This window comes from Bidens hawaiensis, unplaced genomic scaffold (genome assembly GCF_021521415.1).
Source record: "Bidens hawaiensis isolate Kalapana, Puna unplaced genomic scaffold, B.hawaiensis_p1.1 tig00036675_1, whole genome shotgun sequence".
Lineage (NCBI taxonomy): Eukaryota > Viridiplantae > Streptophyta > Magnoliopsida > Asterales > Asteraceae > Bidens > Bidens hawaiensis.
The window spans coordinates 44,908-58,188 of record NW_027505417.1 but is presented as its reverse complement, the minus strand read 5'-3'; the positions used below and the strand labels follow the sequence as shown (position 1 = coordinate 58,188).

The following is a 13,281-nucleotide window of genomic DNA, read 5'->3' as shown; positions in this document are numbered from 1 at the left end:
GTTGAGATGTTACCTCATCTCATATCCCTTGTTTCCTTGAAAGCAAACACCAATTTATTGACATTTTTTAATCATAGTTGTTCATTCAGACCATGGAAACATGTAAGTGGTAGAGGATGTCTGTTTTTTATAGATATGGATTACACTTCATCTAACAATTGCATCGTAAGTCACAACTATCACGTAAGGTAATCAAGTTGATAGATCTTAATGAAATATATGAAACTTTACTTATTACAAAAAGGTTTAAGTTTAATATATCATATATGATGTTAGTCTCTCTTCAGCCTTTCTATCCTAAACCTAAAAATAATGTAAAATCTATTAGTTAACAACTTCGCCACGATGCCAAAAGCGCTAAATGCCCTTTTGTATTAACAACACACAAAACTACCCACCAACGTTTACAAATCGTTTTCTTTTGACAATATCATCAATAGACTGTTGACCACGAGAATATCTTCAAGAAGGTCGAACATGATTAGTAGATGGATCGTACTGCTGTGATGCTAAGTAATTAAGAGCAATGACCACAAAGGTCTCATTTTTTGTCGTTCTTGAACACACGTTGCAACTATATATTGCTAGTGCTTGATATATTCCTCGTACAAGATATTCACATTTCAGAAGACGGTCCACCATCTTCTCTAACTTTCTTTTATCTTTAAACAACGGTTGCGCTGAGTAAAAAAGATTAAATATTAGTTTAAACAAACTTTTCTTTTAATTGTCAAATAGTAAATAAGTTTACTGTGTAAGTCATTTAATTTAACCACATGAAAAATATTCACGCAATGCAATAATATGAAAATAGAACAATAATGAAACTTGGTCATTATATTATTATTATTATTATTATTATTATTATTAAGAAAAGAGTGTGTATATTAAACAAACAATGCAAGTTTTTTTTTAGTTAAGTTAGAAGACATAAAAATTAATTTTTGAAAATAACCACGATCTTAACCCGTGTATCTACAAGAGTGTAATGGGTCAAACACCTTATTTTATGAAAATGCCCAAAAACATCACAAATTTTCGACCATATTTGGTATTCCTCCATTTGAATGAAAATATTCTGTTAACTTTTATAAGAATGTTTTAGACTAAAAAGTCAAACGCTGACTCTTATGTTACTATTTCCTTCAAATAAACAACTTAAAAAAAACATTAATAACCAAATAATATATAAAAAAAACATACATATGCAACAAGGTTTTAATCTGACGGAGATCTTGCATTATCAATTGGTTCCCGGCCCATAAGTCGTTCCAATAACAAGAACCTGAAGCTGTAACACATGAGTTGACATGTCACTGCATATAACCGTAAGTATCCATTACTTGGGATGAAACATGAGTTTAATCTCTAAGTAGGCCCACCTTTGCCAGCCCAAAATCTGATAGTTTTGCAGCATAATCCTCACCCAACAAAATAAATGGAGCTTTCAAATCTTAATACATAATCAATTTGTTTCATTTTGTCATGTTAATACTACAACCCACTTTTCTATTTCCAATCGGGTCGTTTCCTGTTGGCCCGGTAACCTGGCCAAACACTGAAATCGAACCAAAACGAACCTAGACGACTGAATAAACCGAAATGAGACTAAAAAGGAAAACCGAAGCGAAACCAAAAACCGAATAAATAAAATCAAACTGAAATGAAACTAAAATACACAAAACCAAAAAAAGGTAAAACAAAACCAACAATAGGAAAAAACTTACCGAAACGAAACAAAAAAACTTGGACCGAAGAAACAAAAGACGGAAAGATCGAAACGAAATGATACCAAAAACAAAAAAAAAAAAACCAAAACCAAAAACTAATCTGAACCAATTCGAAACCGAACAAAAAATAAACAAAAAAATTAGTGAAGTATTCACATGCATACCTGCCAGGGGATGTTATATTAATTATTTGAACAAACATGAAGGAAGTCATCTATGTCCATTAACACCACATCATGAGCATCATCATTTGGTGTAACTCCAATGAACAATTATTATCAATTAATGTCTAATGAAACAATTCAGTCCTTTAGTGACCTTTTTTTGTACTTAACTGCAACATCCTTGCAAAACGGATGCATAGTATAGCCTTCAAAGTTAATAATCTTCCCATTTAAAGCCACTGTACAAAAATGATGATGATTATAAATATGATTATGATAATGATGATGATCGAAATTAACTGATTCAGCAACTCAAGCTTCTCGACTTTGAAATGACTGTAACATTATTGTCAATGTTGTAACCAAAGTCATTCCTGCATATCTAGACTATCATGAACACAGTTGCAGGCTTGCAGCACACGATGACAAATAGATCACGGATTCGATTCTAAATTGACTTCCCATATCTACACTAAAACACAAATAACACGATTTAATCATTTAATAATAGAATCTAAATGTATTTGCCATAAATAACTTATCGGGTCCGTCTTCGCTTGGATACCGTGTAAAGAATATACCAAAACAGCCGAACCAAAACAAAAACCTACAGTTTTATTTTATATTTTTTTGTAAAAACCGAGCAAACCCACCACCACTTCCAAATCTTGATCCTGACCGCTCTTTTTCTTGCAGTTGTGGAACTTGAACCGAAGAAACAAAAGATGGAAAAATAGAAATCGAAATGATACCAAAACCGAAAACTAATATAAAAACCGAACCAATTGGGTAATCTTTGATCCGTCCATCCAAATCTCCAAACCCAATCCCAAGCACTGAGTACCTAAACGTTAACATAAGAAAATACCATTAACAACTAACTTGCTGAATATCAAAACTAAAAGTAAAAACAGTTAAGTTACCGGCTTTCCTCATGTGCATTGACACCAATACCTGTGTCATAACACAAATTATCAATTGTTAATCTGCAAATCGTGAAACCATAGAATTATCAGCTGATATAAAATTAAAAAATAAAAACTCAAAAATATGAAAATCAAAACTTAGGGCCAATAAAAACCACAAACCAGGGGCCAATCATTCAACCAAAACCCTTATAAATAGATAATCAAACCTGTCATAGAAGTTCTAATTCACACCAAGAATGTATACATCCTCATACGTGCAATCACGATATGTTCCTCCCCATGGAAGTTTTTGTGGGTGTAGGTCGACTCCTTATCCGCTCTCATCCTCTCCAATGTGGTGTGTGTGTGTGTGTGTGTGTGTGTTAGGGGGATGATCTAGGCAACACAAGAGCATAATCAAAGAAAGTAAAAATGAAAGAAAAGAAAGCAACAATTTATTATCAAAAACCACTTGCCTCTATATCTTCATCATCAGCATTACATTTTTCATCATCCAAGAGAGCTGTGTGTACCTAAAATGATCATATTCAGCTATTTTTGTACAAGTCTAGTAGTTCAAGATCTTCAGAGACTGCATGCCAAGTCAAGTTTGAATTTTAGTAAAACAACTAAGAATGACAAAATCCATAAAATTCGGAAAAAAACAAACTCATTTACCAGATAAGTTATCGGTTTCCTAAACCAATTGTTCAATAACAGGATCTTGAATGACCACCTTCTTTTTCTTCTTTTGGGTTGGGTCAAATGGTGTAAGCTGCATATATATCACACATCACACTGTTCATTTTAATTCACACTCCTTAAACATCAAGTGCATAATTAGCCACATGTAAGTATAATTAACAATGATATGATATGAAGCCATCAATTAATACGCTAATATAGAGATAAGATGTTATTGTTATTGTTATTGTTGTTATTACTACCTGCACCATATATCATTATAGAATTTAATTCCATAATCAGTTTCCTAAATCACACGCAATTCCATTAAATGGAAATAATTTCTATAATTTTAACAACTAACAAAGAATTTGGTTCAAATACAATCAATTTCATGATAACCCTAAAGAAATTAAAAAAAAATAGAGATACCTGTAAAAACAACACTTTGGATTGACGGTGGCGATTGAAACGCCAAGAGAGACAAAGAGCAAGATGTTAGCAAAGGAAGAAGAGAACTGATTGAAACGGATGGGGGATTCATGGAGGATGGATAGATGGAACAATTGGAATTTAAAATGGCATTTAATTTTACATTGGAATATCTTCAATTACCATTTTATCCTTCAAGTATTATTTAATATAGATATAAATAGGGGAAGGATCAAGGGAGAACTCCTAATTGAGGAGAGAGCTAAAGAACTCCTAACTAAAGTGTTATATTTGTAAAATTGCATTTTAATAGACCTGAACACATGTTGCTTGCTTCCCTTGTGCAATAGAACACCGATTTCCCTTGTAGCCATGTGCGACGCTTTCAACAAACATATCGTAATATACATCATACTCGATGATTCTTAACCCTAATTATTTCCCTACCCTTGCGTTGTTACATCTCGATATGTATTAAAGATCGATTCAACATGATTTAAATAGTTTTAACATGAAACTGGAGGTATTTCTGATTCGACTGTTATCTTCTTCCCTATTTGTGTCTTTTTACTAGTACACTATTAGAATTGACAATGTACCTCTGTAATTTGCTGATTAATAGTTGCTTATCGATGAAAAACCCTAATTTATTAGATCGGAGTGCCTAACTAAGTTCCTTTGTTGATATTGATTCAAATTAAGTCAATTCTAATAGTAATGCAATTTGTTGGTGTCGATCACCAAGGTAACATTTTATGTATATATTGCATACATGTAGTATTATTTTAAGTATTACATATATGTATTATAAATTTTCATGTGATATATATATATACATATATATATAATTAACATTACTTTGTTCATTATATTACTATTAAACAGGAAGTGACGACAATTGGTAACTTTATCATATGTTAATGGCATGTTAGTTACTTGGTATTTGTTGGCAACATATATTTTTGTTTTCATACGTCTTAACTAGTTTGATTTGTTTTTGTTTTTTTACTTTTGTGAGTTCTTCGTTGTTGTTGTGATTGCAGATGTATGTATTTTAATGGCTTCGAAGCTACGTTGTTTCTTTTGTGTATCTTTGACTGTGGTTTACGTATTGCATACCATGTATTCGACTAGATGTCCAGTTGGTTTCCGCTACTGAAACATGCCTTTTGGAGTTGTTGTAACTGCTTGTACCTTTTTTTACTTATTTTTCTAGTACATGTTGTAGATGCATGTATTTTAATGGCTTGGAGGCAATATTTTTTCGTTTATGTACTGTTCTTGTTGATGGTGGTTTACGAATTTCACACCAGGTGTGCCACTAAATGCCTAGTTATTTTTTGTTATCGAAGTGTGACCTTTGGAGTTGTCTTTGACTAGTCGTTTGTTATTATGTGTTCTTTGGTGTACTGCTATGTTGAGTCGTTATTTTCTCTTTTAACACGACTTCAGTTATTTGTCACTATTTACCCTTTGTGTTTAACTAAATAAATTCTGGTTTTGGTTGCAGCATTTTGCAGGTCCTGGTTTCGTAGCAATAAATGTAGAAACAGGACTTTTTCGGTAAAGGCTTGAAGCTTAGGTAAAAATACTAGTTGAAAGTTACTACTTAAAGTGAATTACATTATCCTATTTGATTAGAATGCCCAATCGAGCTCCTATGTTGATGTTGCTTCAAGTTCTAGCAATTCTACATGTGATCTCTTGCAATTTTATTATTATTTTTTTCTGAACAAGGTAGCATCTTATTTTATTAACACGTGTATGTAGTATAATCTGTTGCAATTTGTTGGAGTTAAATAACAACCAACAAGCAAATCATGTACTACACATATGTAATACTCAGATTTTGTATGTCTATTGTTGTCTAATTAATACACAAATGTAATAGCACTTTTATGTTTATTTCATAACTTTTACATTTTGTTATATGTATTTTTTTACCCAAATGAGATCATCGTTCTAACATTCTAATGGTGTTTTTGTTTCAATTGGTGGTGTTGATCAATAATGTAAAATCTTATTTTGTATGCTACACACATGCTACATAATGTTACACATTCTTAATATGTCTGAATTTAACATGTATTTGTTCATAAATAGTTATTACCTGGAAAAAAATGCCCGAACTAGTTGAGCATGCGTTACACATATGTAATATAACTATGACTGCCTCATTAGTAGCTATGTGTATGTCAACTTTGATGTAAAAGATGAAAAAAAACACGGAGTTGTCAGTATTTAATGGTGTAACCATGTTTGAAATATGATTATTAATCAACTTAGCCTACATTCATCCTTATATGTTTGTAATACACATATGTAGTGTACGCTTTAAATAGTCTATGTACATTTTTACATTGTATATCAACACCTAGTTATAAGTTAAATAAAACAATTAATGTTTATATATGATACGGTAGTAATACGTGTATGTGATACAATAGTAATACATATGTGGAATACATTAGTTCTACATATATGTGATACAATTAATATAATCGTATTAAATTGTTTAAAAACTATACATACTGGAACTACCTCATACATGCAATCACAATACTACATACATGCAATGTAATCATAATTACTTAATTCATACATCCAAATGTATTATACTACATATATGTAGTATACAAAACAAATGTTGCGTTAATATTATCATCACAGTAATTAACACTACCATATGAAAGAACCATAATATTCATATTGTCTTAACACGTTTTATTCAAATCGTAAGCTTCTAACATCTAATGGTTTATTTGACATCGCATTAACACCAGCAAACAGTTAACGTAGAGGCGAAATTGTTCCTATTTCAAATCATGTATTTTCTTTCACATCTTTGGTTTTTTAAACTCCATACTTTTTCCAACATCACGGTTTCTCTTTATTGATACCTTCTTATCTTTATTATCTCCATCATCAAATTATAAATTAAAAGCAAACGGTTAACATTTATATGCGATACAGTTGTAATACATTAGTACTGAATACGTGTAATACACCAGTACTACATATATGCAATTGTAACATCCCGTTTTCTCGTTTCGGTTAATAAAACAAAATATAAGTTATTATGAGTCGGGCTAGTGTTGGTTAAATTGCACTGCAAAGCCCGCATGTTACAAGTGTGGCAAGACGGGTCATATGGCTAGGGAATGCACCGCTGAAGCTGGAGGAAGTGGAGGGAAGGACGCTGAGCAAGCTAGGCCAAGGACTAGAGCCTACATGCTGACCCAGGAGCAAGCTAGGCAGATCACTGATGTTTTCATAGGTACGTTTCTAGTGAATGGTATTTTTGCTTCAGTGTTGTTCAATTCAGGTGCGAATAGAAGTTTTGTAGCTACGACATTTATTAAGTTAGCAAAGAGGGACGTGAGTTCCCTGTTACTTTGCTTCAGTGTTGCCGTGTGCCTGAAACTTTTAAAGTAGAAACCGCGAGTGTGACCTCAGTTAGAATATTGAGAATGGTTAAGGATTGTAAGACAGAGTTAGAGGGGCGTGAGTTCCCTGTTACTTTGTATGTTATAACCTTAGGAGGGTTCGATGTGGTTTTAGGAATAGATTGGTTATCTGAGTTTGAGGCCCAGATAGTGTGTAAGAATAGATTGATAAGGTTAAGATCCTTGGATGGTGGTACAATGACGGTCTATGGTGATAAAGAAAGTTCAGGGCATAATTTCATTTTGATGATAAAAGCCTAAGGATTGTTAAGGCAAAGATACGGTGCCTACCCGACGTATGTTGTCAAAGCTACGGACGAGGCAAAGGAAATGAAGGATGTTCCTGTTGTGTGCGACTATCCAGAAGTGTTCCTTGAGGACCTTCCAGGGTTGCCAGCGGAGCGTGAGATAGAATTCCAGATAGGCTTAAAACTAGGAGCTCAGCCCGTCGCGAAAGCCCCTTAGTGCATGGCGCCATCCGAGATGAAAGAATTGATGTCCCAACTACAAGAACTCCTCAATAAAGGCTTTATAAGATGAAGTGTTTCTCCGTGGGGAGCACCGGTGTTGTTTGTTAAGAAGGATGGAAGTATGAGAATGTGCATAGACTACCGAGAGTTGAATAAGCTTACGGTGAAGAACAGATATTCGTTGCCACGGATTGATGATTTGTTTGATCAACTACAAGGTTCGAGCTGGTTCTCGCGGATAGACCTTAAATCAGGCTATCATTAGCTAAAGGTGAAGAAGGCAGACATCCCCAAGACAGCGTTTCGAATGCAGTATGGACACTACAAGTTCCTCGTGATGTTGTTCGGTCAAACTAATGCTTTCACAGAATTTAAGGATATGATGAATAGGGTATGTCGGCCGATGTTAGACAAGTCAGTTATCATTTTCATTGATGATATATTGATTTATTCAAAGAGCGAGTCTGACCATGCAGACCATTTGAGAGAAGTATTGGAGATCTTGAAGGAAGAGAAGTTGTATGCTAAGTTTTCAAAATGCACATTCTGCTTGGTTGTGTGAAGTGCAGTTTCTTGGTCAAGTGATCAACCCTGAAGGGATTATCATGGACCCAACTAAGATTGAGGCGATAACAAACTGGAAGACTCCGCTAAACCCGACTGATATACAAAGTTTCTTAGGGTTGGCTAGCTATTATAGGAGATTCATCGAAGACTTCTCTAAGATAGCTGCACCGTTGACCGGGATGACTCGAAAGACCGTAGTATTCAGTTGGGGTAAGTTTCAGGACGAAGCTTTCGAGGAATTGAAGATAATACTCACACAAGCTCCAATCCTTTCTCAGGCCGATGGTGACGATGATTTGGTTGTTTGCACTGACGCCTCGCATCGTGGGTTAGGATGCATGTTGATGCAACGAGGAAAGGTGATAGCTTATGCATCCAGACAGTTGAAGTTTCACGAGAGTACTTACTCGACGCATGACTTAGAGTTAGCAGCAGTATCTCAAGATATGGGGACATTATCTGTATGGTACTAAGTCTACTATCTACACTGATCATAAAAGTTTAAAGTACTTCTTCGAACAGAAAGAATTGAACATGAGACAGAGAAGATGGTTAGAGTTGATTAAGGACTATGACTGTGATATCAAATACCATCCTGGTAAGGCTAATGTGGTCACCGACACAATAAGCTGTAAGAATGAAGAAGTCATTGCAACCATAAGGTCGTATAAGTTAATTATTAACTCAGATCTCTTCGAATAAATCGTCAAGGCACAGTCTGAAGTGCTTGCAAATGGAGGGATAATGAAGAAGGAAAGACTTGTCAGACAACAAGACGAGCTAATGGAAAACACTCATGGTGTTAAGATTAGGTTTGACCGTATGTGGATTCCACGCCATGGAAATCTGAGAGGTTGAATCTTAAATGAAGCTCACAAGTCGAGATACTCGATTCATCCGGGATCCACCAAGATGTATCTAGATTTAAAGAGAGACTACTGGTGGCTAGGTATGAAGAATGATGTAGTGGATTATTTAAGTTAGTGCTTAACTTGTTTACAAGTCAAGGCTGAACACCAGAAACCTTATGGAAAGTTGCAGCCTTTAGAGATACCAGAATGAAAGTGGGAACACATCACCATGGATTTCATAACTAAGCTACCCCGTACGGCTAAACATCAGATAACGTCCATGAATGATAAATCATCGATCGAACCGCCGAATCGGAAAAATTGGGTGCTATCATATAGCCTTGTATCGGCTAAGTTCACGAGTTGGAGATAAAAGCTCCCAGAGAAGTCATTAGAGGGATCTTTCCTATCAAAATTGTTTGTTCTTGGATATACTTAATGATACCATTTGGGTTATGTGGACCGTTTGACTAACGGTGCTCACTTTTTGCCTATACAAGAGGCCATCTCGTCAGTTCATAAAAGAATTTGTGGCTAAGCATGGAGTGCCATTATCGATCGTGTCTGATAGAGATACTCTCTTTACTTCAAGATTTTGGACGAAGTTACATGAAGCTATGGGAACAAGATTGAACATCAGTATGGTGTATCCTCCCCAAACAGATGGGTAGTCTGAAAGGACTATCCAAACCCTTGAGGATATGCTACGTGCTTATGTGTTAGACTTTGGAGGAAGTTGGGATGATCATCTGAATCTTGCAGAATTCTCTTACAACAACAGCGACCATACGAGTATCGGTATACCACCATTTGAAATGCTATACGGTAGACGTTGTAGAATCCCGATATGTTGGGTATAGATTGGTCAGAAAGAGCTTGGAAGCTTGGAAGTCGTGCAGGAAACCTCTTCAAGGTTTGACCAGATCAAGGCAAGAATGAAAGCTGCTCAAGATCGTCAGAAGTCCTGTGCTGATAAGCGGCGATGACCGATAGAGTTTGGTGTTGGTGACAGTGTGATGCTCAAGGTCTCGCCTTGGAAGTGAATTATTCGTTTTAGGAAAAGAGGAAAGCTGAGTCCAAGGTACATTGGACCGTTTAAGATTGTTGAGCATGTGGGTGAAGTAGCTTACAAGCTAGATTTACCCGAGGATCTAGAGGGAATCCACTCTACCTTTCATGTTTCTCATCTGAGAAAGTTCCTAGCTGATGACACGTCGCATGTGCCATTAGTAGACATTGAGGTTGACGAACAGTTAAACAACATTGAATAGCCTGTAGAGATCGTTGACCATAAGAAGAAGCAACTTCGTCATAAAATTATTCCTTTAGTGAAAGTAATATGGAACATCGTAAAGGATCGGATGCCACTTGGGAAGTTGAAGAAGAGATGCGCAAGTTTTATCCAGATTTGTTTCAGTAATTGTTAGGTTTCGGGGATGAAACCTCTTTAAGGAGGGAATATTTGTAACATCCTATTTTCTCGTTTTGGTTAATAAAATAAAATATGAGTTACTATGAGTCGGGCTAGTGTTGGGTTAAATAGATATGGTTTATGGACTTGGATTAAAAGGGGACGGAAGAAAAGACCATGGGCTTAAGCCCATGACCCATGATATATAAACCTTAATTAACCCATAATCTAGTGATTCCACTCATTCCATACACCATCAAAAACACACTTAAGCTCTCTTTCATCTTTCTCTTCCCTCTAGCCAAAATAACCAAGGAAACCCGAGCATCAATCTGAGGTAATAACGTTATGATATTATATGGATCCAAACCCGCTAGATCTAGTCGCGAAACGACGAGCCGACACCCTAAACCGTTAAAGTCACGGGATCCGGATGGAATCGGGTATAAACCGATCAAAATATGAGCTTAGGGGTCAACCTAGCTCAAATTTGGATCGAAAGGGACGAAAAACGGTGGAAAACGAGTGAGGTCTCGCTTTTCCGGCGAGATCCCGGTTTTCTAGTGATGATGGCGGCGGAAAACGGCGTACGAGGTTAAAGGGAATGTCAGAGAATATTCTGACATTCTCTGACCTAAACCTAATTCGTCAACGGAAGAATAACGAATTAATAGCAATTCGATATGCCCATTCGTTAAGAAAGGATAACGAATGAGCTTCATTCGTTAAGTAATTAGTTATGTCCTTTTCTACGGAGAGATAACGAATGAACCCTCATTCGTTTGAAGGTTCATTCGTTATAAAGGGTCATTCGTTATAAGGGTCAATTCGTTAAAAAAGGGTCATTCGTTATAAAGGCCAAATTGTTATAAGGGCCAATTCGTTATAAAGGGTCATTCGTTATAAAGGCCAATTCTTTATATGGGTCAATTCTTTATAAAGGCCAATTGGTTATGAAGTAACGAATGAGTCCATTCGTTATAAAAGATAGAAGCAACGAATGAGCCTCCTTCGTTAACGAATTAGCTAACGAGTTAACTTTGAATAATGACAGAAATGTCCCTACACTTAGAATAAAATGGATTAATCACAAAGAAGCCCTCGAACTTTATGAGTTAGCAAATAAAATAATAAGTTAAGAATTCTAATGAAATTATGTTAAGACGTTTAATGGAAATAAAATTTTTCCAAGCTGACCTGGCAGCTCGACCCCAGCCAGAGGCTCTGCCCTTGAACCTTGCTAGGGGTGCCCCTATAACCCCGCTGAAAGGGGCGCTGCCCCCGGACCCCTGTTTGTTGAGGGTTATAATTAAACTAGAAATGTGATATAGGTAGTAATAGTTAATTGATATGTGTAAATGTTATATACAGTTAGTCGCACACAACTAAAGAAGAGAATAACCATTAACGGTGAAAGTAACAGGACTCGGGTGAGTTTCTAGCCCCACTTCCTTGTTATGTTTTCGGGGTTGTGTGCATACTCAATGTGAACGTTAATACACTTACCTTAAATGGTAAGTGTATGCTATAATGATTGATGTGATAATATGTATGAATGTTATGAATGAGTGCTTGTTGGTGCGTGAACGATCTTCGGATATTGCGCGCATCGCCAGGAAAGGTGAGTTATGACAGATGTATGAATGATTATGAGTATGTATGAATTATATAGTTAAATGTATGTGTAAAGATGTGTATGTGTGGTTGAAAGGAAAGAAGGAGCCAGACCCTACAAATATTTGAGATAGAATGGACCAGACCCTAATAATATATGAGATAGAGAAGGAAAGGGACAGACCCTAATAATATCTGAGATAGAGAAGAAAGGGATCAGGCCATAATAATACTGAGATAGAGAAGAAAGGACCAGACCCTACAAATATCTGAGATGGTAAAGATAATTATGTATGTATTATGAAAGTATGATGATATAAGAGAATGTACAAACGAATGTATGAAAATATGAAAGAAAGAAAGTGTATATATATATGTACAAACAAAAGAAAGGTAACAGGCTAAGTATGTAATATGTATCTTCGGATACGTATGTATGTAAGTAAGTGAATGTATGAATGTATGTTGCCTAATTAACTAGAACTCACTCTGCATAGCTGACTTTTAGTATGCACGCAGGCAAATAGACTGAGGCAGCTGGCTTGAGGGGGACATATGGCAGGGTTTGAAGACGCTGGCATATGAAGATTTGTCATGATGTTTTGAATGTTATAAATTATGTTGTGTTTTAAAAGACAAGTTATGGATGTATGAATGATAAATGAATGATTATGAGTATGTATGAATTATATAGTTAAATGTATGTGTAAAGATGCGTATGTATGGTTGAAAGGAAAGAAGGGACCAGACCCTACAAATATCTGAGATAGAAGGGACCAAGCCCTAATAATATCTGAGATAGAGAAGAAAGGGACCAGACCCTAATAATTTCTGAGATAGGGAAGAAAGGGACCAGACCCTAATAATATCTGAGATAGAGAATAAATGGACCAGGCCCTACAAATATCTGAGATGGTAAAGATAGTTATGTATGTATTATGAAAGTATGATGATATGAGAGAATGTATGAACGAATGTATGAAAGTATGAAAGAAAGAAAGTAT

The 13,281-nt window shown here is 35.5% G+C and overlaps 1 long non-coding RNA gene across 1 annotated transcript; it reads right to left on the bottom strand.

The window, feature by feature from the left end:
• Positions 1-2,507: 2,507 nt before the first annotated feature.
• Positions 2,508-3,163, bottom strand: LOC143613069 (uncharacterized). The gene is made up of 2 exons (XR_013150049.1): positions 2,677-3,163; positions 2,508-2,598 (listed from the first exon to the last, which is right to left on the bottom strand). It is a non-coding gene; the product is annotated as an uncharacterized LOC143613069 (long non-coding RNA).
• Positions 3,164-13,281: the final 10,118 nt, after the last annotated feature.